Genomic DNA, 24,920 nt, shown 5'->3' on the forward strand with positions numbered 1-24,920 from the left:
ATGACTCCGTTCTCCACGACATACCCAAGGATAGCAAGTCGGGTGGTTCCGAACACACGCTTGTCCCTGTTATAGGTGAGGTTAAAAGCTTTGGCTGCCTGGAAAAATTGTTGGAAGTTGGTGTCGTGATCCTGCCGGTCGTGACCACAAATTGTGATATTATCCAGATACAGGAACATGGTCTTCAGTTGGCACTGGTCCACCATCCGGTCCATTTCCCTCTGGAAGACAGAGACACCATTCATGACACCGAAGGGGACGTGCAGGAAGTGATAGAACCTGCCGCCCGCTTCGAGGGCGGTGTAGGGGCGATCCTCCGTGCGGATGGAGAGCTGACGGTAAGCGGATTTTAGGTCTATGGCCGAGTACACCTTGTACTGAGCTATCTGGTTGACCATATCCGCGATGCGGGGTAGGGGGTACGCGTCAAGCTGTGTGAACCTATTGATGGTCTGGCTATATAGTCCATGACCATCCTATTTTTCTCCCCGTTCTGAACAATGACCACCTGGGCCCTCCAAGGACTCGTGCTTGGCTCAAAGATCCCCTCCCTGAGCAGCCGCTGCACCTCTGACTGAATGAAGGCTCTGTCCCCCACGCTGTACCTCCTGCTTTTAGTTGCCACAGGTTTACAGTCGGGGGTCAGGTTGGTGAACAGCAGTGGGGGAGGGATCTTGAGGGTGGAGAGGCTGCAAGTGGTGTCTGTAGTGCGGCTGTTGACATGCTGTTGAGTGGGATGTGCGGATCGGTGTGTGTGTGTGTGTGTGTGTGTGTGGTCAATAGCGGGGTATGTGATGAATTCCTACAGAACTGGGGATTTCTGACAGTGATTGGTGGGAGGGACCCGTCATACTCCATTGTCACACTTTTCAGGTGGCTCTGGAAGTCGAGCCCCAATAGCACAGGGGCACACAGTTGAGGCATGACCAGTAAGATAAAGTCCCGATATTCTGTGCCCTGCACCATTACACAACCCCCCCGTCCCCGGATGTCTGTGGAATGTGACCCAGAAGCCATGGTGACCCTCTGGCTTATTGGCTGTGTCACGAGTCCGCAGCATTGCACAGTGTCCAGGTGAATAAAACTCTCAGTGTTACCCGTGTCAAACAGGCAGCTAGTCCTGCGCCCCTCCACCAGGATGTCCATCATTGACCTTGAGAGCTGGTATGGAGCGCTTTGGTCGAGGGTCACAGAGGCCAGAGTTGAATCGCCGTCTTGGTCCGGCGTGGTGGAGTGCCCGGTAAGCACCCATGGGTCTTAGGTGGTGTGAGGTGGCGCCGACCAAGATGACTGCCCCCATGTCACACACGTGGCAGGCAGGCAAGATGGTGGCGACCAGATGGCGACCCCCATGCTTTGCACGCGGCGCTGCTCGACCCCGCTCATGGTTTAGACTTACAGGCCTTGGCGAAGTGGCCCTTCTTCCGGCAGCTGGAGCAGGTAGCTTCTCGGGCCGGGCAGCGTTTTTGGGGGTGCTTCTCAAGTCCGCAGAAGTAACACTTCGCTGACTCGCAAGTGGCAGTAGCCACGGTTGATTTGCCGGCAGGTTTTGGGGACTTCACGGACTCGCGACTGGCAGCAACCATGTGCGATTCACCGGTGGGTTGCGGGGTCTGCAGCGTCCACGAGGCCGGTGGGAGATCGCGCACCTGGAGAGCGTCAGAGTTGTGCAGAGCAGCCTCCAGCATGTCGGCCAGCTTAATCGCCGAATATAAGGTAAGATCGGCGTGTTCCAGCAGCCACTGGTGCAGGTACACTGAGCTGAACCCTGTGACGAAGGCGTCTCTTACTAGGAGCTCCGCATGCTGTTCCGCCGTCAGTACCCTGCAATCGCAGGCCCGCACGAGTGTCTGTAGGGCCCGGACAAACTCAGCGCTCGACTTTCCAGCCCGCTGCTGCCATGTCGTTAAGCGATGTCTTGCGTAGATGGTGTTCACCGGCCGCAGGTACTGTTGTTTGAGGGCGTCCATCACGCCCTGGTAGCTCGGTTAGTCCCTGATCATGGAGTAGGCCCGTGGACTGACCCTGGAGAGGAGAACTCTGCGCATCGTGGCAGGCTCGGTCACTTGAATTTCCTCGAGTTATGATTCGAAGCATGCTAGCCAGAGTTTGAAAGTGTTGCCGACTTCCTGGAATTGAGGGTCGAGATCCAATTTGTCGAGTCGTAAAATGGATTCCATGTTTTAAAATCGCTGTTAATAAAATTGATGCGCTATCAATAACTCTAGGAGACTGGAAGTAGAGTACAAAATGATAGGCTTTTATTAACAACAAAAACGGGCACGACCATGTTGAAGACTGAGGGAGGATTAGTGACCCAATCATCTTTATATAGGGGTCTGTGGGAGGAGCCACAGGAGCAGTCAGCAGAGGGGCGTGTCCAGACAGGTATACATGGTTTACCACAATATATTTGTATAAAATTGCTCATTCACCAAAATCAACAGCCCTGCTTTCACCTGAGAGCCGATCCACCATCATGGAAATCGGGACATGACATCACGACGCATACGCACAGCCAGCCTCAGCAGCGACACCAAGCAGAGCAAAAAAGGCAGGGCAGGGCAGCTCTGTTTCGATTCTCTCAAAGGGTGCCCCTACGGGTCACCTCGCTGTCTAGTGTTCCATTAAAAGCAGCAGCACAAATGCAGAGATGGGCTCTGTTTCTCGAAGGACACAAATACAAGGTCGAATTCAAGACGACCACTCATTGTGGAAATGCTGATGGAAATACCTGAAAAGTTTACAAAAGATGGCACTCCTATTGACATATCCTCCCTAATGCAAACCGTAAGTTTCCCTGTTACGGCAGAGATGATCCAAAGGGAAACTGGAACAGACCCCACACTGTCTCATGTCTACTGTACTTGGCCACCCAAATGGCTAGAACATGCAGCGGAAGAGCTGTCTTATGTGAGGTTTGAGAGTTATTGTACCACCCAACCTGAGAGTTAAAGTGTTGTAGGAGCTACGTGCCAGTCCTCCAGGTGTGGCTCAAAGCTTTGTTTGGTTGCCTGAGATAGGTCAGCAGATCGAGCAGATTGCCAGGTACTGTTTGAGATGCCAACGCATCCAGAAGATGCCAAGAGCAGAGCCCGTCCATCCCTGGGAATGGCCTGCATTTCCCTGGCAGAGGATTCATGCGGATTTTGCCGGACCATTCACGGGCACAAACTTCTTGCTTGCAGTGGATTCAGCTACAAAGTGGCCAGAAGTGTTCCCAATGACCTTGAAAACTGTTAATGTGTTGAGAAGCCTCTTCTCAAGACCTGGCGTTCCAGAACACTTAGTCAGTGACAATAGATCACAGTTTGTTGTGGAACAGTTTCAGTCATTCCTTGAAATGAATAGAATAAAACATATTACACCTGCACTATATCATGCCATTATAAATGACTCAATGGAAAGTTTTGTCCAGAGCCTCAAGAACGCACTGTGAGCAGTGCCAGCAGAACATACTACACTGAATCTGAATCAGACGTTTACCAACTTTCTCCTTGCATATCGCAATGCAGCACACTCCACAACCAACAACTCACCAGCTATGTTGTTCCTGGGCCGTGCCTTGCACTCACACTTCAGTCTCCTCAGACCCAACCTCAGAAGGAGCATGCAGGGGAAACAGCTGAGACAAATTGAGGGCTCGTCTAAAAAGGAGGCTCAGTTTTGCACTCGAGGACGAGTAGTCCTGGTGAGAGACTACAGATGTGATCAGCAGTGGGTACTTGGAAAGATAAAGTACGGAACTGAACTACTCTACTACACTGTGAAGATGGTAGCTGATGTCATCTGGAGATGACACATCGATTGGCCGAGGAGAGTAGAGTCAATTGTTAGAGAAGAAGGGTGCCCAGTGCTGTCAGAACACTTCCAACAGTCCTCGAGTGAATTCCTACTACCACCACAGAGGGGGCCCCAGAATCTGAGATTGTTTCACAGCCAAAAGTCTCTCCTGCCAAGCAGAGTGACCCTCCCACCCTCACCCTCACCCCTTTCTGGGAAGATGTCTTCTTACAAGTGAAAGAAATCTTCCACAACGATTAAATCTTAAGGCCTGAATGGGATAAGTTAAAATTTACTATGCTGTGGATGTCTCTATACCATTTGCATTATATAGTATACTGTGGCGACCCATTTCCTAGCGTATCCGAACCAACTCACAATTAGATAGCCTACGGGGGTTTGCGAGCACAGAGCTTTGGAGCCTCTGCGCCATGGGGGGCCGGTTGACAGAGGCTTAAATGTGAGGCTGAAGTTTTCGAATAATGTTTTTTCCTTCGACTGCAGTTACCGACTCCGTGTCGTAATTTTAGCGCTGCATGTAGCACACCGCTACAATACCATGTATATAGATGAGATGCATTCTGCATTGAGTTGGAGTCTATAGCTAAGCAGAGAAGGATGTTGTGTATTTAAAATTTCAGTAACATTTCAGCGATATTTAATATTGAGATATATTGTTTAATTGAGCATTATTTTTTGCTTGGAATGTTCATTATGGATTATATATAATAGTACATGAATGGTTATGTCATTACGCCGCATGTTAAGTGTGTGCACCTCACTAAATGTAACACTGAAACTAAGCATTTCTTGGCTCCATGCTTTCTTTCAATTAATTTTAAATTTGGGAGTTACAAAGCATAACAAGTGTCAGAGTCTCCAACTGATCCTTTGCATAGTTATTGCAATCCTGCCGACTTCAAGACTGAGCAGTTTTTGAAATTAGCTACACTCATTACCTACCTACACTCATTTTGTAAGACGTAATGAATCTTTTGTTACCGTGGCTGTGATACTTAAAACAGAATTGTACAAATGTTTGTAATATAAATACTTGTTTCAAGTTTAACTTGCAGCAATATAAAATGTAAATTACTGAAAAATCCCACAACTACATTCTGAACTGACTGATTATCACTGTCAATGTGGAATAAGATTTCATTCAAGAGAGTCAGGTCTGTAACTTAAACTTGAAGTAAAAACAGCTTCAAATTCTGCTTGAATTTATGGGTAAACACACCCAAACTTACTGAATGGGTCCATTTCAGTAAAACCAGCCTGCATGTTTGCAATCCAATGCAAAATGGGGATTCTTTTAGAATCAAAGTCATCACTAATCTGGTTTGATGGAATTATACCCTGTGGTAAACCATCCTGTCGTAGTGAAAACAGATTAGAAGGCAAGAGGATCAAAATAATTTTTAGCATAAATCTTGTTGGGTTTGTTCATTTTATGTTGATAGGAATTCACTTAGAGCAATTCAGCTATTTAACAGTAGCCTAATCATAGGACAATTTACAATGACCAATTGCAGAACGGAGTGATGATGGCACTAAACGGCAACTCCTTTGCTTGCATCTTTGGAAACAGCTCTATTTCCTTCTTTATTATCTTTATTTTTCCCTTTCAGGGTACTTTGGAAGACCCTGACCTGGAGATAAATGCGGGATTGGGACCCACTCTCGGGGTCTCATAACTGGCCATTGTTCGGCACGCCAAAGTCTCAGACTAAGAATCCGGCTCGGGTTTGGAGGCCTAGGATCTCAGGTCTCTAGAGACGGGCGGATCAAAGGTCGTTGTCACGGCAGGAGACCTGTGTGTCATCGGGGGAGTCAGAATATATATGTCTGTGTGCCCAGATCTTTGGGTACAGAGCTCGAAAAATACGACTGAATGGACTTTTAACATTGTAAACCAGCGAGTTGTTTGGTATGCCTCCCCGCTCGCTGTGAAAATGGAGACACCTCTTTCTCCCTTATTAGGGAGAGAGAGAGAGAGCCTGTGGTATGTCGAATACTGGGTGAAACACGAAGTCTTTGGGGTATCTGCAAGTCTGTGACTTTGCTTTTGCTTTGCTCACACTTGAACACTCGGTGGTGAGTGCTGATGCTTTGTTTGCCAGTGGGGGGAAGGAGGATTGTTGCTTGCTGCCACTTACGGGTGGGAGGGAGGGGAGCTCCTTGGGGTTCTAACATTTAACTGTCGTTCATTCTTTACGGCACTCCTCTGTTTTCATGGATGGTTGTGAAGAAGAAGCATTTCAGCATGTAAATTGTATAAATTTTTCTGATCTTAAATGTACCTTTGAAACCTTTGATCTACTAATTGGTATGTCTTTGGACATACTGGAGCACCTGGAAGAAACCCACATAGTTATAGAATCATAGAAAAGAACAACACAGAAACAGGAAACAGAAAACCTTCAGTCCATCTAGACCATACTGAAACAATTTAAACTGTCTCCTTCCACTGACCTGCTCAGGAAGAATAGCCCTCCATACCCCTACCATCCATGTACCTATCCAAACTACACTTAAACATTAAAATCAAGCTCACATGCATCACTTGTGCTGGCAACTCATTCCCCACACGTGTTCCCCCTCATGTTCCCCTTAAACTTTTCACCTTTCACCCTTAACCCATGACTGCTGGTTGTAGTCCCACCCAAATGCACACAATACTCCTAATTAGGCATCACCATTGTTTTATACAACTTCAACAAAATATTTGATTTATGAAGGTCAATGTGCCTAAAGCTTTCTTTTTAACTCTATTTACCTGTGACACCACTCTCAATGAATTATGGAGCTGTATTCCCATATCCCTTTGTTCTACCACACTCCTCAGTGCCCTGCCATTCACTACGTAAGACCTGCTCTGGTTGTCCTACTGAAATGCAACACCCTGCATTTGTCTGCAGTAAATTCTATCTGCTATTTTTCAGCCCATTTTTCCAGCTGATCCAGAACCCTCTGCAAAACATGATGGGCCTTCCCCGCTGTCCACTACACCCCCAATCTTAGTGTCATCTGTGTTTGCTGATCTAGTTAACCATATTATTATCCAGATCGTTGATACAAATGACAAACAACAATGGTCTCAATACCAGTCCCTGCAGCATTCCACTAGTCACTGGCCTCCAATCAGAGGGGCAACCATCTTCTACCACTCTCTGGCTTCTCCCACAAAGCCAATGTCTAATCTAATATGAAACAGGGTTTTAGGTTCTTGGATCATTAGAGTCTTTTCTGGAGTATGGGGTGACCCATACAAGAGGGATGTGATGCACTTAACCTGGAGGGGAACCAATATCCTGGCTGCAAGGTTTGCTAGTGCTATTCGCAGGGGTTTAAAATGGCTTGGCGGGGGAATGGGAACCAGATTAGAAAGTGGAGAGATTAAAAGAGAGATTAAAAGGAAGAAAGATTGCAGGACCAGTAAAAACCTAAAACATTAGATATGATGCGATGGATTATTTGAAGTGTGTCTATTTTAATGCTAGTACTATGATGGGTAAAGGTGATGAACTTAATCAGTACACAGCTTTGAGAGAAGGACACGAATCAGTGCTTAATGTCTCAGGGTTCAATGTTTTAGGAAAGATAGAGAGGGAGATAATGGGGGAGAGGGTTTCACTACTAATCAGGGACAATATCGCAGCTGCACTCGGAGGGGATATCACGGAGGGCTTGTCCTCTGAGTCTATATGTACAGAAGTAAGAAATAGGAAGGATGCAATCACTCTGATGGGCTTGTACAATAGATCTCCAAATAGCCACTGGGATATTGAGGAACAGATATGCAGGCAGATTAAGGAAAGGCGTAAAAACAACCTTTTTGACATGGGGATTTTAACTTCCCTAATATAAACTGGAACCTTCTAAGTACAAGAGATTTAGATGGAGCAGAATTGGTTAGGTGTATCCAGGAGAGTTTCATATATCAATATGTAGATAGTTTAACAAGAGGAGGGGCTATACTGGACCTGGTGTTGGGTAATGAGACTGGCCAAGTGACTGACCTTTCAGTGGGTGAACAGTTAGGGAACAGTTACCACAACTCCTTAAGTTTTAAGGTAGCTAAAGATAAATATGGACCTTGCAGGAGAATATTAAATTGGAGCAGGCCAAATTATGAAAGCAGTAGGGAAGTCCACATCTGTTATTTCAAGGGTGTTTGAAGGCCAATTGCACAGAGTACAGGACAGGTATGTTCCAGCAAGAAGAAAGAACAAGGATGGCAAGTTAAGAGAACCTTGGTTTAAAGTACTGCTCAATCCATTCAGTGCATTAAATACAGTTATCTGTTATGTAATCAAATGCATTAATTTTTCTGATGTAACCAGCCATTTCTGCTCTTTTTTATGATTATTATCAGCTGGCACTCAATGTTTAAGAACTCAAAATTCTTAGTTTTCTGCTTTTTTTAAAAATTTGATCATGACTTTCCTGCTGAAGAACACATGCTGTGCTGTTTTTTTTAATCTGCCGTGCTTCCCCAGACAGATAGTCATCTTGGATTCATTTTAAAAACACCTTGTTCCCACTATAATGTTTTGCAATGCTAAGACTTTAAACTAATTTAAAGGAAAAGACAAAGGGGCTGAAATGTGAGTCTAACTTTGTGGTTTTAACTTTTAGTGAAGTGCACACATATGATGTGGTAGTGCCATGGTGTATGCACTTCACATATGTTATTATATATAAACCATAGTGTTAAAATGAACAAGAATACTTAATCAAACAATATATTTACAATATTACTGAAACAACAGGGTGGGTTTTTTAAGTTTGCAGATGATATGAAGATTGGTGGTGTTGTGGATAGCATAGAAGACTGACAAAGAATATAATAGTTCAGTTGTAGGTATGGGTGATTAAATGGCATTTAGAATTTACTTACTTATGTATTTATGTATTTATTTGTTATTTATTGAGATACAGTGTTGAAGAGGCCCCTCTGGCATTTTGCTTCATGCCACCCAGCTACTGCCAATTTAACCCTAGCCTAATCATGGGGCAATTTACATCATGGAGCAGTGACCAACTAACCTACTAATTGGAACATCATTGATCTGTTGGGGGCGGGGGGGGGGGGGGAACCAGAGCAGCCGGAGAAATCCCACATATTCCACAGGGAGATGTAAAGTCTCCTTACAGACGACGATGGAATTGAACACTGAACTCTGACACTTTGAGCTGTTGCACTTCCCTCTGTGCTGTTGTAACCTGGCCAGACTTGAAGCGTTGCACCTTGGTAGATCAAATGCAAAGATACAGTACACTGTTAAGGACAAGATCCTTAACAGTGTTGATAAGCATAGGGATCTTGGGGTGCAAGTTCGTAGCTCTCTGAAAGTAGCTACACAGGTTAATAGGGCAGTTAAGAAGGCAAATGGCATGCTTGCCTGTGTTAGTCAAGGCACTGAGCTTGAAAGTCGGAAAGTTATGTTGCAGATTTATAAATAAAGCTAATTAGGTCAGATCTGAGGTATTGCATATGTAGCCTCCATGCCCCCAGTTGACCCCCACTCGCCTAAGGTGAACCGCTGTCAATACTTCGAGGTAAATGCGGAGTAATACCCCCCCAGTACACAATACAAATACCAGACAATACACCCAAAAGTGAGTAAATAATTGCAACTTTATAGTTACCTCTTAGTGATGGATTAGTAGAAACAGATCATCTAAAGGTGCCAAGTAAATAAGTTTATCAGCTTGTGCACATAATATTTTAATATGTTGGAGCTCACGCCTCTAGTTCCATCCACAACAATCTTCTGAGCCTTCAGCCACCGTCCAAACCACCGACGTCCAGTATCCGTCACTCTGGAACCACTGACCGCTCCTCACACGTCCGTCCTCCTCACTCTTCTCCCGAAAAAGACCGCAAACTCCCGCTCAGCTTACACAGACAAGGTAGCATAACAATTCTCCATTGGTTAATTCCCCCCCTTATCTGCAGTCATAACCCGAACATACAGAAACCCAATACAGCATTACAGAGAAGCCATTTTGTTAGCCTGGACAGTTAACACCACTGTTACTGGTACTGAGAGTCTTACACATACATTTATTGGAAAGATGCCAAGATTTTGGAGAGGTGCAGAAGAGATTTACCAGGATGTTGCTTAGATTAGAGGGCATATGTAATAGTGAGAGGTTTGATAAACTTGGGTTGTTTTCTCTGGAGTGACGGTGGCTGAGGGGAGATCTGATAGAGATTTACAAGATAATGAGAGATGTAGATAGAGCAGACAGACACAGGTTGAAATATCTAATACCAGAGGGCATGAGAGGGGTAATTTTGAACAAGATGCAAGGGGTAAGTATCTTACACAGACAGTGGTGGGTGTCTGGAAAGCACTGTCTTTAGTGGTAGAGGCAGAAACATTACAGACTTTTAAGAGACATTTAGATAGAGGAAAATGGAAGAATATGGATATTGTGCAGGCAGAAGAGATTAAGTTAGCCATTTGATTACTAATTTAATTGGTTTGGCACAACGTTATGAGCTGATGGGCCTGTTCCTGTGATCTGCTGTTCTATGCTCTATCCACTGCTGCCTCTAAGTCCCCTCCCGCATGGATGAAACCAGTGAGATGTGGGCAAATAAAGTGGAAGAGAAGACATATAATCCTTTCCTACCTTAATTTGACAGGCTATGAAAAAAAACACCCTATCCAGTTCTGAAGCAGGGTTTGACCTGAAACATGGAGATATCAACAACTCCTTCCCCTGACCCAGCCTGCACAGATGCTGCTTGGCCCTCCTGAATTCCTGCAGCAGATTATCCTGTGGTTGAAAGCAAGATAGCTTGGTGCCGATATTTTGAGATGCCTAAACCTGGGAGTAGTTGCTACTGAGCTCACACAATCCTCACCCCTTTTACCCTTGCTTTGTTCTACAGTTCTCTCTACTGTTACAGCTAGAGATGTCACTGAAATGGGGCTTCTTTTTCCCCGGCATCTCCAAATATCTATCTGAGCACCTTCATATTTCATATCTACATCTTGCCCTTGGTGGCATAAATCAAGGTGTGACATCATCTGTAAAAACTTGCTTCCATGGAGTGCCATGAGCATTAGCATAACCTGAAGGAGCCCCATTAACATCGATTTTGCTGTCGGACCAATGCAAGATATTCAGGCAGATGACCACAGCTTGAGTAAAGATATAGGTTTTAAGGAGTCTTGAACTCTTAAACACTTTGCATTGTGTGCGTGTGTTGCCATCTGCAACTGTTTAAGCATTAAGCTCTCTTTCCACTTTTCTTTTCTTCCTATAAGAGACGCCTTACAATTTTCCTTTGTGACCAATTGTTAGCCATTCATCCTAATCCTTCCTTCAAAGATACAATGTCAGTTTTGTTCTATTACGTGTGAAGCTGTTTGGGAAAATTTCCTCTATTAAATTTTAAGTGCTATATAAATGCAAGGTGTAGTTACTGATTCCTGTGCATTCTTGTCATTATGATGGAGGGAATGGAAAACTGGAGACCAGAAAATAAAACTCAGTACTCACATGGGAGTGGGAAGTTACCATGGAAACAAGCTGGTCTGGTTAAGCGGCATCACATTGCCTCCACTGGCAAAGGTTAACCTGCATGGCTCTGCTTAACTCTGCTATTTCTGCACAGATGTGAGCTTTTGTTGCCACAAAGGATGGTATCATAGCAGCAAAAGTTAACAATGGCCTGGAGTATTAGAAGAAATGGCAGTAAAGGGTTAAGATATGCAAGTTCCATCTCTGCTTGTAATTCTTTTGAGTTGTTATTAAAAGCACGAAGGTACAGTTGAACAGTTGGCGACTTCTTTGCACTAAAATTAATTGCTGTAGTTTTAATGCCAGAAATAGTTAGCTTATCTGTTGATTAATATATCAGCTCAGTAATAGTCTTCGATTCAGAGCTCCACTGTAGGACTGTTAAAGTCAACAGAGAGGAGTTTGTGTGCACTCTTATCAGAATAATGGATCTTTTAGCTGCCAGCCTTACCAATGGACTCTCACTGATTGTCCTAGGGAATTTATGACATTGCTTCGCTCACCATCTGCTCTGACAATAAACAATACAGAGTACAACAAGGCTTTCTTTTCACTCTGTGTATGTTTGTTCTTTGCTGGACTCTGAAAGAAATGATATCTTAAAGGTAAAGGCAACATTGCTTTTAAGAATTCAGACCTTTAATTTCAGGTGAACAACAAGTCAATCCCAGGTATCAAAGCATAGACATAAATTGCTAGAGTTTCTGCAAAATAGCCAATACAAACACACTAGAGTAACTGTACCTTAAGCACTGACTTAAGGTTTTTTTTAAATATAAATATACTTATTATAGTTTTATCTTTTGATATTACAAAACATTCAGTTGGCATGCAAAAAATATGTATTGTAAATTTTCGAGATAAATGACCCTCTGCTCAACCTCACACTTCGTACTCATTGGCAGGGAATAACCTCACAGGGTACAGAACTAGTGAGCTTGAGCTATCGGGAGAGGTTGGTTAGCCGCTGGAGCGTGGGAGACCTTACGGTGCTGTATAACACCGAGAGTGGCGTTTTACACAGGGAAAGAAAATCCAAAAACTACAGGGTATAAAGGTGAGAGGGGATTGATTTAAAATAGATCTGAGGGGCAATTTCTTCAGAGGCTGGTGTACATATGGAATGAGTTCCCAGACGAAATGGTTGAGGTAGGTACAACATTTAAAATACACATCAACAGGTACATGGATACTGAACACTGGGAGGGAGATAAGCTAAAATTGAGTAAATGGAACTAGTTTAAATGGGATTTTGGTTGGTGTGGACAAGTTGGGCTGAGGTCTTGTTTCCTGCTGTATTGTTCTATGACTCTATGTCTCCATGACTCCAAGTACAGGGGGAGAAACCATACATTTCCAGAAGGCATTTTCATCAACAGTGCATACGTTATTTTAAACCAGCAATAATCTTGTTTTGATGAAATTACATTTTCGTAATGAATTCTCTTGGAATCTTTCAAAATTAGGTTATTTCTTTTTGACATCAATCTCTTTTGCTTTACTTCCTGGAGCCACAAGAGAAAAGGACAAAAGAGGTGACATTCGATGGACCTTACATTTTGCCCGTTTTGATCTCAAAAATGCAAACCTGACCTTCTTGAATCATTTGCTGAAATAATGTCAACATTCCATATGAAATGAACATAATAAAATAGATTATTGTACACTTCAAAGAAAGGGGGACTCAACCTTCAGTGTAAAATAACATGCCAGAGAAAGTCTCAGGAACATTGTCAGTCAAATAATTAAGAAAAATGTGTGGTAACCAAAATATAAGTCAAATAATTAGACCAATGAGTGTATTAAAGGAATTTGAGGTACAGCAGCAGCAAGGCTTAAGGGGGAAATTAGGTGCAGAAGTCTCCACTTCAGAAAAGATCAGAATTGTGGAAATATTTTCAGAGTATGATGAAGTGGAGCTAACTGCAGATGTAGAAAAGCCCAAAGTAATGTGACTCCTTTTCTCATATTTTATATCGTGAGGTAAACCACATAGGACTAAGAGTATGTTTTGTCACTATAAGTGACACAGTGGCTCAGCTAGTGGAGCTGTTGTCATGAAGCTCCAGCAGTGTAAGGTTCAATCCTGCCATCCAGGAAGATGGGTGTGGAGTTTGCATCATGTTCCTCTGGCTGCATGGGTTTCCTTTGGGTGCTTGATGTTTTTCTGCCTACCAAATATACATGGGTTAAGTTAATTGTCTGCTGTAAATTGCATTGGATGATGGATTCTGAGGGGAGTTGATGGTAATTTGTGAAAAATAAAAAGGGATTCATTTAGGGTTGGTGTAAATCAGTGCCTGGTGGTTTGAACTTACCAAAGGCCTGTTTTCATGTTGTAAGTCTATTTATGAAATTGTACACATCACACCACTAAATCCATGTAAATGCAGAATAGGTACCATTAAATCAGAATCAATATCAGGTTTAGTATCACTAACATATGTCCTGGAATTTGTTGTTTCGCAGCAACAGTAGAGTGTGATGTGTTAAAAAACACCATAGTTACAATAAAAATATTTAAAAGTAAATAAGCAGTGCAAAAAGAGAGCAAAATAGTGTGGTGGTGGTCATGGGTCCATGGAACATTCAGAAATCTTAGCGTGGAGGGGAAGGAGCTGTTCCAAAATGCTGAGTGTGTGTTTTCGGTCTCTTGTACCTCTGCCCTAAAGGTAGTAAAGTTCCTGGATGGTGACTGTCCTTAGTGATGGATGCAACATTCTTGAGGCTTTGACCCCCCCCCCCCCCCGAGTATATGCTCAAAGGTGGGAGAATCAAAATCAAGTTTAATATCATTGGCACATGTCATGGTTTTTTTTGAACAGCAATACATTTTCAAATACATAATAATAAACCATAAATTACAATAAGTAGGTATACTGTACATATAAAAATAAAGTAGATAAGTAGTGCAAAAAGAGGAGTAAAATAGTGAGGTAGGGTGCATGGTTAATTGTCCATTTAGAAATCTGATGGCAGAGGGGAGGAAGCTGTTCATGAAACACTGAGTGTGTTTCTTCAAGACCCTGTGCTGCCGCTTTGATGGCAACAATGAGAAGAGGACATGTGCTGGGTGACGGGAATCCTTAATGATGGAAACCACCTTTTTCAGGTATCACCTTCTGAAGTTGTCCGCAATAGTGGGGAAGCTAGTGCCCGTGATGGAGCTGAGTGAGCTTACAACTTACTGCAATTTGTCCGATCCTGTGCAGTGGCCCATTCATACCAGTTATGCAGCCAGTTTGACTGCTTTCCACTGTACATCCGTAGAAATTTATGAGTGAGTTTGGTGACATACTGAGTCTCCTCAGATTCCTAATGAAATATAGCCATCGTCGTGCCTCCTTTGTAATTGAATCAATATGTTGGGTCCAGGATAGATCTTCAGAGATGTTGATACCCAGGAACTTGAAATTTATTACTCAGTCCACTGCTAATCTTTGGTCTAACTGACACTGAGTACAAGTTTGTTGTTGCAACATCACTCAATTAGCTGGTTTATCTTGTTCCTGTACACTTCCTTGTCACCATCTGACATTCTGCCAACAGTAGTGGGGCCATCAGCAAACTTATATAAAGTGCTTGATTTGAGTCTAGTCACACCACTGTGAGTGTAGACAGAGTAGTATAGTGGGCTAAGAACAGATCTTTCAGGTGTGCCAGTGTTGATTATCAGTGAAGAGGAGATGTTAATTTGATCTCCACAAACTGCGGTCTCCTGGTGTGAAGTCAAATATCTAGTTGCAGATGGGGATACAGAGGCCTAGGTTTTTAAGCTTGTTGATTAGAACTGAGGGAGTGATTGTGTTGAAAAGTGAGCTGTAACCAACCAAAAGTAGCCTGATGTAGGTATTACTATTGTCCAGGTGTTCCAAGGCTGAATGGAGAGCCAATGACATTGCAAATGCTGTAGACCTATTGTGGCAATAGGCAAATTCGGGTCTGGGTCCTTGCTTAGGCAGCAGTCGTTTCTAGCTATGATCAACCTCTCAAAGCACTTTATCCCAGTAGATGTGATTGCCACTGTGCGATAACCATTGAGGCAGCTCACCCTGCTTTTTATGACACTGGTATGATCGTCACTTTTTTGAAGCAGGTGGGAAACTCCAACTTCAGCAGTCAGAGAATGAAGAGGGCCTTGAATACTCCTGTCGGTTGGTTAGCACAGGTTTTCAATGCCCTACCAGGTACACCATCAGGGCTTGATGCCTTGCCAGTGTGCACCCTCTTGAAAGACGTTCTGACATTGGTCTTTGAGACAGGGATCACCTTCACCAGATGCTGCAGGCATTTGCACAGATGTAGTTTTATTCTCTCAGTCAGAGTGAGCATAAAGGCATTGAAAATATCTAGGAGTGGAGAAGCATCGCCATTCATGGTGTTAGGTTTTGTGTTGTGGGAAATAGTGGCCTATAAACCCTGTTAGAGCACACGTGCATCTGATTATGTCAATTGGAATTGTTTTATCACTCTGCTAATAGCGTTCCGGAGGTCATACCTGGATTTCTTGTATTTTTCTGGATCGCTGATCTTGAATACCACAGGTCTGGCCCTCATCCTACTACAAATCTCCTGGTTCATCCATAGCTTCTGGTTTGGGTACATCTGGTATGTTCTGGAAAGCGCATTCAGGTGGGTCTTGATGATGCTGGTGACAACTGTAGTGTATTCTTCAGGCTCAAAGATGATTGCGCCTGAATGTTGTTCTGCCCACCGACTCAAAGAAGACCTGTTAGTGCTCTTCCACATCCTTTGACCATACCTTCTGAGTTCTCACCACTGCTGCTGTGGTCTTTAATCTCTGCCTATATGCTGAGAGTCAGAGATCAACCTGGTGATCAGACTTTCCAAAGTGTGGGCATGGGATAGCATGGTAAGCATTTGTGATGGTGGTGTAACAGTGGTGAAGTGTCTTGGTTCCATAGGTGATACGTTGATGATAGTTTTACCAGAGACTTCTTCAAGCTGACCTGGTTGAAATCTCCCGCCAGGTCAGGAAAGGCATCACAGTGTGTAGTTTTGTGCCTACTGCCTATCTTGCTCAGCTCCTCTAGTGCTTGCCTGAGGTGGAATGTACATCGCTATGAGGATGACTGTGAAAAACTTGCTTGGCAGAAAAAATGGATGACATTTGACAGCTAGATATCTTCAGACAAGTAAGTAGGTCTGAGACAGAACTGAAACCTCCACCTCTCTGCTTTTAAAAGACTGAGCTGCCTTCTGTTTGCAGAGAGTGGTGAAGCTATCGGGCCGCAGCGCTGTGTCCAAAATTATGAGTGGGAGCCATATCTCCGTAATGCAAAATATGGAGCAGTCACTGATGTCCCTCTATAATGGCAATCTTGTTCTGAGGCCTTTCTAGAAACTGTACATTTGTCAGCTGTATAGTTGGGAGTGGAAGTCTAAGGCCTTTGCATTTTAATCATACCTATAGAATGATGTAGCACCCCCTGCTTCCATTTTCTTAAAGGGGAACTACACTCGAGACCCAAGTCTGTCATTGGAGGTTCATTGATTTTGAATATCAATAGATTTTCTAAACATCTTAAAATGATATTGCTTACTGAAAGGCATTGCTTCTTCTCCAAATCAAGGTCCTACAGGGTATTAACACATTTTTATTGTTCTTTAAGCTTTACTTCGAGTAAAAATTTAAAAATTAAATTAAGTTATTCCACAACTTTTAGACGTACCTGTGTTGCCCATCAGTTACACTAAGCCTCAGGTGCATTGGGAGGTGTCATGTGGTCCTCTGTAGAGATACCTAACATGAACATAATTTTGGAAGGACAAGTGATTTGGTGAGGCAGATGAACCCTTCAGTCATTGCTTCCTAGAGCTACGAGAGGCCAAGGAGCAGTCCATTAAAGAGAATACCTAACAAACCATCTACTTAGCACCAGCTGCCCAAAAATCAGGAATACTGCACTGATGACGACTGAAAACTTCTTTTCACTTTTATTGACCAGCATTTAGCCCTTTACCCACATCGTCTTGGCTTTGGTAGGTGTGGAGCCTGCTTAATCTCTATATGGCAACAGATCCAGCTTTATCTCTGTATCCTTACAGCGATTAATGAGATTGATGTGCATTTGACTGGAGAGAGTGTTTGCATTTATTGTTGGCCCAACTTTGGGCCAAAAAATAGAGCATGGCTGTGTATCCTTAGCCTGAGAAAGTGCAGAGACGCTTTAATTTTGGAAGAATGTCAAAGTGTACTTCATAGGCTAAGAGTGAGTGAAAAGGCACTACTTAATCACTGTGTCAGATGCCTAGAATCAATGTTTTATAGTGATTTTCTTACAGAATGACAACAATATTAAACAGACTTGGAATAATGCACCAAAGTAACAGTCATCAGGGGCTTTTTCTTGTAAATTGATTCTAACCCAAATAGATAAAGTTGAAAGATGACAACTAGTTAATTAATTTACTGCTTGTGAGGCTAAATATTTCACAGATGCAGACTATTACTTTTACAAATTAAAATAGTGGCACTTTATTTTGGTCACAACGTATCAGCTTGTCCAATGGAACACAGCAAGGAGGTTCCAGCATCTGTTGAATTACTTTTTCCCCCAAGATTGCCCATGTTTGTTTGCTCAAGGCTGTTCAAACATAACTCAGGGTCTCTCGACAGTGACCAATAGATGGGGAGGAGTTTACGTGGCAGCATAATTACAGGCTTCCTGGGACAGTGCAAACTGTGCCCGTGTCCTCAAAGACAATACTAAAATGGCCCAAAAATGCTACATAATTGACTTTACCTGCAGTCAATGACAGCATGATAATCTGAAACTGATGGCAAGACTTTAAAGAGAGGAAAAAGGCACAAATCAGACATAGCTGTGTAGGACACAGAAGGCAGTTTAGGTGTCCCTGTGGAGGATGTCAGTCTCTGGTTTTACCAGGTTACTTTGATGTAGATGTAGTTAACCCTTAAGTGTGAATGCCATTAAACACACAGGCTTTCATTTCTTCAGCAGAGGAAAGGAACATGTCTGGAAAGATCTAAAATAGTCAGTTGCTTCAGTGCATCATTTGTGACCTACAAAAGCATGTGGATGCTGTAACAAAGAGTGATGCAATCTTTGAAGCATTTATCAAAATAATAGCTAAATCTTTTAAAAATCTAGCATAAACATCCACAACAAACTAAAGAGATGTTTCTGTGTTCCTGATGTATCATTAGTGACCTAGTTGGCTATTAATGTAAGAAAAAAGGCTAATGAATCTCATTCTGCTATCTGCACATCTCCTGCCAGGAAACCAGAGACTGAAGAAATATGAAGTGATTATGTGGGGGAGAACATGGGCAAGCTCTAGGGAAAACATATAATAGATAAACCATCTGTTAGCATAACACGTCCAGACATCAATGCTTATTCCAATGGAAATGAAAGTTTGTTATATTTATAGACTTCTAAGTTTTGAATTATTTTCTTTTCAGCAGTTCATTTGAAGAAACACTGGAAAACGTGTTTTAGAATCCAGTCAGCACGTATAGTATATAAAATGTATAAAATAAATGTGGACTGCCAGATGAAACTTGACAGCCATAAAACACTAATACGGACGAAACCTGCAACAGGATTGCAACCTGATAATCTCACTTGTATTGAAATAGAATCTTCAGACATAATGTGATACTATGTTGGAATATAGGCTTAAGTTTTTGAGCAATTCTTATAAAGTGAGATAGTAAAAGTTGAGTAGCAAGTTACAATTTGTTGCTGATCTTGTACAAGCACTAAACACACTCATGCCAACTTCAGCTCTGGACTCTTAAGCAGTTCATTGCAAAACTGGCAAAAGCTACCACATCACACACGAGGAAATCTGCAGATGCTGGAAATTCAAACAACAACACACACAAAATGCTGGTGGAACGCAGTAGGCCAGGCAGCATCTATAGGGAGAAGCGCTGTTGACGTTTCGGGCCGAGACCCTTCGTCAGGACTAACTGAAAGGAAAGATAGTAAGAGATTTGAAAGTAGTGGTAGTAGTAGCTCGGTCCGCCAGAGAAAGCAGGATCTCTCAGTGGCCACACATTTTAATTCCACGTCCCATTCCCATTCTGATATGTCTATCCATGGCCTCCTCTATTGTCAAAATGAATCCAAACTCAGGTTGGAGGAACAACACTTTGTATACCGGCTGGGTAGCCTCCAACCTGATGGCATGAACATTGACTTCTCTAACTTCCATTAATACCCCTCCTCCCCTTCTTACCCCGTCCCTGACATATTTAGTTGTTTGCCTGTTCTCCATCTCCCTCTGGAGCTACCACCCCGCTCCTTTCTTTCTCCCGAGGCCTCCTGTCCCATGATCCTTTCCCTTCTCCAGCTCTGTATCACTTTCGCCAATCACCTTTTCAGCTCTTAGCTTCATCCCACCCCCTCCGTTCTTCTCCTAACATTTTGCATTTCCTCCTCCCCCCACTACTTTCAAATCTCTTACCATCTTTCCTTTTGCTTAGTCCTGATGAAGGGTCTCGGCCTGAAACGTCGACATCACATGCATTAACCTTGTAAAATATTGTAGAGGGAAACCTGATTGGTCCTGATTTTTAGCTTCTAAATAGATGCTGTGAGTTAAAGTGCACCTTCATTCTTTTAATAGCTCTTTACTCTTCCTTCACATGATCAAAATGGCAGAGAGGGTTAGTCTAGATTAGCACTAACCATGCGTCAAAGGACCCAGTGCTGTTCCTTTCCATTCCATGTTCTCTGTAAATGTAAAGCAAATACTTACTTAGTTATCATTAGGATGTCTTTCTCCTGGGACCTTGGAGTGCAGCACATACAAGAGATTTGGGCTGTAAAAATCACAGGGGCATAACCAGTATTCCTGACACATTTTGGCAGATAGTAGGGTATAGGAAAATCTTCCACATTGGAAGCATGGATAATAATGAGACAAAGCCCCTATTTATATGACTTTTTTTAACAAATGGATACGTAGTCCAGCGACAATACCCTAAACTACCTCAGCGTGGAAACCTTCATTCTCATTAATTCACAGGTAAGTTAGTGCTTTTATTGTCTATATTCAGATGAAGGCAGTCCCCACTAGTGGGTTATTGCACAGTTAGAAAAAAAACAAAACATAATGAATAGTACTTTTTCTGTCTTCACTATTAGAATGGAGACAAGCAGGATGGTGCAGGGCAAAGGAACGTGAAACTCTCCCAAGAAGGATGCAGCAAAGAAAGTTTGGAATCCTTCACTCTGCATCATCATGCAAGTCGGATCAGTTGTCTTCTCCTATGTTTTAAACTGTTAAAGGTGATTTCATATAAAACATAATGACAACTTGCTCAAAATAGCTCTAATTATTTGAAATACAGAGGAGAAAATGTCCACAAGACCATAGACCATAAGATATAGGAGCTGAAGTAGGTCATTTGGCCCATTTAGTCTACTCCACCATTTAATCATGGGCTGATCCATTATTCCAGTCATCCCCATTCCCCTCCTTTCAACCCAAAACCTTTGATGCCCTAGCTAATCAAGAACCTATCTATCTCTGCCTTAAATGAACCCAATGACTTGGCCTCCACAGCACTCGTAGCTACAAATTCCACGGATTTACCACCCTCTGACTAAAGTAATTTCTCTGCATCTTAGTTCTGAAAGGAGGTCCTTCAATCCTGAAATTGTGCCCTTTTGTCCTAGAATCCCCTAACATGGGAAATAACTTTTCCATATCTAATCCATTCAGGCCTTTTAACATTCAGAATGTTTCTATGCGATCCCCTTTATTCTCCTGAACTCCAGAGAATGCCGCCCAGGAGCTGCCAGATGTTACTCATACAGTAACCCTTTCATTCCTGGAATCATTCTTGTGAACCTTCACTGAACTCTCTCCAATGTCAGTATATCCTTTCTAAATAAGGAGCCCAAAACTGCACAATACTGCAAGTGTAGTCTCATGAGTGCCTTATAGAGCCTCAACTTCACATCCCTGCTCTTATATTCTCTGCCTCCAGAAATGAATGCCAACATTGCATTTGCCTTCTTCACAACCAGCTCAACCTGGAGGTTACCTTTAGGGCACCTTGCACAAGGACACCCAAATCCCTTTGCAACTCTGCATTTTGACTTCTCTCCCCATCTAAATAATAGTCTGCCTGTTTGTTTCTTCCACCAAAGTGCATGACCATACACTTTTCATTTGTCACTTTTTTGCCCATTCCCCTAAACTATCTCAGTCTCTCTGCAGGCTCTGTTTCCTCAATACTACCTGCTCCTCCACCTATCTTTGTATCATTGGCAAATATAGCCACAAATTCATTAATCCCATAGTCCAAATCATTTACATACATCTATAAAAGCAGCAGTCCCAACAATAACCCCTGTGGATCTCCACTGGCAACTGGCAGCCAGCCAGAATAGGATCTCTTTATTCCCACTCTGTTTTCTGCTGACCAGCCAGTGCTCCACCCACACTAGTAACTTCCCTGTAATTCCATGGGATCTTATCTTGCTAAGCAGCCTCATGTGCAGCACCTTGTCAAAGGCCTTCTGAAAATCCAAGTACACCACGTCTACTGCATCTCCTTTGTCTATCTTGCTTGAAGTTTCCTCAAAGTATTGCAGTATGTAGTCAGGCAGGATTTTCCTTTCAGGAAACCATGCTGGTTTTGGCCTACATGAGGAAATCTGCAGATGCTGGAAATCAAACAACAACACACACAAAATGCTGGTAGAACACAGCAGGCCAGGCAGCATCTATAGGGAGAAGAGCTGTCGACGTTTCGGGCCGAGACCCTTTGTCAGGACTAACTGAAAGGTAAGATAGTAAGAGATTTGAAAGTAGTAGGAGGAGGGGGAAATGCAAAATGATAGAAGACTGGAGGGAGTGGGATGAAGCTAAGAGCTGGAAAGGTGATTGGCAAAAGTGATACAGAGCTGGAGAAGGGAAAGGATCATGGGACGGGAGGCCTCAGGAGAAAAAGAGGGAGGGAGCACCAGAGGGAGATGGAGAACAGGCAAACAACTAAATATGTCAGGGATGGGGTAAGAAGTGGAGGAGGGGCATTAACGGAAGTTAGAGAAGTCAATGTTCATGCCATCAGGTTGGAGGCTACCCAGCCAGTATATAAGGTGTTGTTCCTCCAACCTGACTGTGGCTTCATCTTAACAATAGAGGAGGCCATGGATAGACATATCAGAATGGGAATGGGACGTCGGATTAAAATGTGTGGCCACTGGGAGATCCTGCTTTTTCTGGCGGACCAAGCATAGGTGTTCAGCGAAACTGTCTCCCAGTCTGCGTTGGGTCTCACCAATATATAAAAGGCCATACCGGGAGCACCGGACGCAGTATACCACACCAGCCGACTCACAGGTGAAGTGTCGCCTCACCTGGAAGGACTGTCTGGGGCCCTGAATGGTGGTGAGGGAGGAAATGTAAGGGCAGGTGTAGCACTTGTTCCGTTTACAAGGATAAGTGCCAGGAGGGAGATCGGTGGGAAGGGATGGGTGGGGGGGGGGAACAAGTGGACAAGGGAGTCACGTAGGGAGCGATCCCTGCGAAAAGCAGAAGTGGGGGGGAGGTCATATGCCTCCAAGTACTCTATAATCTCATCCCTAACAATCGATTCCAACAACTTCCCAACCACTGATGTCAGGCTAACAGGTCTATAGTTTCCTTTCTGCTGCCTCAAACCCTTCTTAAATAGCAGACCAGTCATTCAGTACAATGCCAGAATCTATCAATTCTTTAAAGATCATCATTACTGCCTCTGCAATCTCTCCAACTACATCCTTCAGAACCCAAGGGTGCATTCCATCAGGTCCAGGAGATTTATCCACTCTCCGGCATCATTTTCTATTGGTCCTATATCTACCCTTGACTCTCTTTTACCCTTTATATACTTAAAAAAGCTTTTAGTATCATGTTTGGTATTAGTTGCCAGCTTCCTCTCATAATTCATCTTTTCCTTCTGAATGACCTTTTTAGTTTCCTTCTGCAAGTTTTTAAAAAAGCATCCAATCCTCTATATTCCCACTAGCTTTAGCTTCCTTGTTTACCCTCCCTTTTGCTTTGGCTCTGACTTCACTTGTCCGCCATGGTAGTGTCCTTCTTCCATTTGAAAATTTCTTCTTATATTGAATATATCTGTCTTGCACTTCCCTCTTTTTTTGTAGAATCTCTAGCCATTGCTGCACTGTTGTCCTTTCTGCAAATGTCCCTTTCCAGTCAAATTCATCAGTTCCCTCTCATGCCATTGTAATTTCCTTTATTCCACTGAAATACATTGGATTTTATCTTTTCCTCTCTCAAATTTCAATGCGAACTCGATCGCATTGTGATCATTGTTCCTTAAGGTCTCTTATCACCTCTGGATCATTACACAACACCCAGCCGATCCCCTAATGGGCTCAACAACTAGCTGTTCTAAAAAGCTGTGTGTGCGTGTGCGTGTGCGTGTGCGTGTGCGTGTGCGTGTGCGTGTGCGTGTGCGTGTGTGTGTGTGTGTGTCTCTCTCTCTCTCTCTCTCTCTCTCTCCCGTACTGGCCTGGTTTTCCCAATCCACTTTCATTAAAATCCCCAACGATGATCGTGGCATTACCTTTCTGACACACCTTTTCTATCACCTGCTGTAATTTGTAATCCACATCCTGGCTGCTGTTTGGAGGCCTGTATATAACTGCCATTAGGGTCCTTTTACCCTTGCCATTTCTTAACTCAACCATAGAGACTCTACACCTTCCAATCCCATGTCATCCCTTTCTAATGATGTAATATTATTTCTTATACACAGGGCCACACCACCCCCTCTGCCTACTAACCTATCTTTCTGATACACCATATATCCTTGGATGTTCAGCTCCCAGTGGCAGCCATCCTTTAGCCAAGTTTCAGAGATGGCCACAATGTCATATTTGCCAATCTGTAGCTGAATTTCAAGATTGTCCATTTTATTCCTTATGCTGCATGCATTCAAATACAACACTCAGAACAGTATTTGTTGCTTTCTGTTTTAACTGTAGCCTGCCTCTATTCCCCTGTAACTCATGCCACTGGCTTTGATTAAACCTCATCTCCTGCCTGTTTTTTCTATAATCTGTTACATTCTATCTTTGATGCATTTCTGTTCTCCCATTCCTCAGTCCTATCACTTCAGTTCCCATCTGTCACAAGCAGACATGGAATGGACCCAAGTGCAGGATGCAGGCACTGAAATACTAGGGGTAGGACAGGATGGGGACACCATGGCATGCAAGGGGTAATGCAGGCAGGGCTGGATCCCAGAGTTCCTGCAAGGCAGGCAGAGCAGGCAGGGCAGGAGGATCCCAGAGTTCAGGCAGGCACATAACTCCTGGGCAGGACCACAGAGGCCCAAGCAAGACACAGAACCCTAGGCAGGTGTAGGCACAACCCATAGGGAGTAATGGGTGGAAAGGGTCAGAGTCCTCAGGGCAGGCCACAGATCCCAGGCAGGGCCACCTTCCAGGCAGAAATACAGAGGCCTGGGCAAGGCACAGACACCTGGGCAGGTGCAGGGCACAACCCATCTGAGGTTATGGGTAGGAAGGGGACCAAGTCACCCCACCAGACAACAGCAGATGGCCTGGTTTCCC

At 43.5% G+C, this 24,920-nt stretch overlaps 1 long non-coding RNA gene across 1 annotated transcript in view; it reads left to right on the top strand.

Annotated features, from left to right (window-relative positions):
• LOC132399333 (uncharacterized) overlaps nt 1–11,760 on the top strand; it is a 31,226-nt gene extending 19,466 nt beyond the window's left edge. Inside the window, exons 2-3 of the long non-coding RNA XR_009513964.1 lie at nt 5,415–5,880; nt 10,445–11,760. This is a non-coding gene — a long non-coding RNA (uncharacterized LOC132399333). The remainder of the gene's footprint in view (nt 1–5,414; nt 5,881–10,444) is intronic.
• The last annotated feature ends 13,160 nt before the right edge of the window (nt 11,761–24,920 follow it).

This window comes from Hypanus sabinus, chromosome 9, assembly GCF_030144855.1.
Source record: "Hypanus sabinus isolate sHypSab1 chromosome 9, sHypSab1.hap1, whole genome shotgun sequence".
Classification (NCBI taxonomy): domain Eukaryota; kingdom Metazoa; phylum Chordata; class Chondrichthyes; order Myliobatiformes; family Dasyatidae; genus Hypanus; species Hypanus sabinus.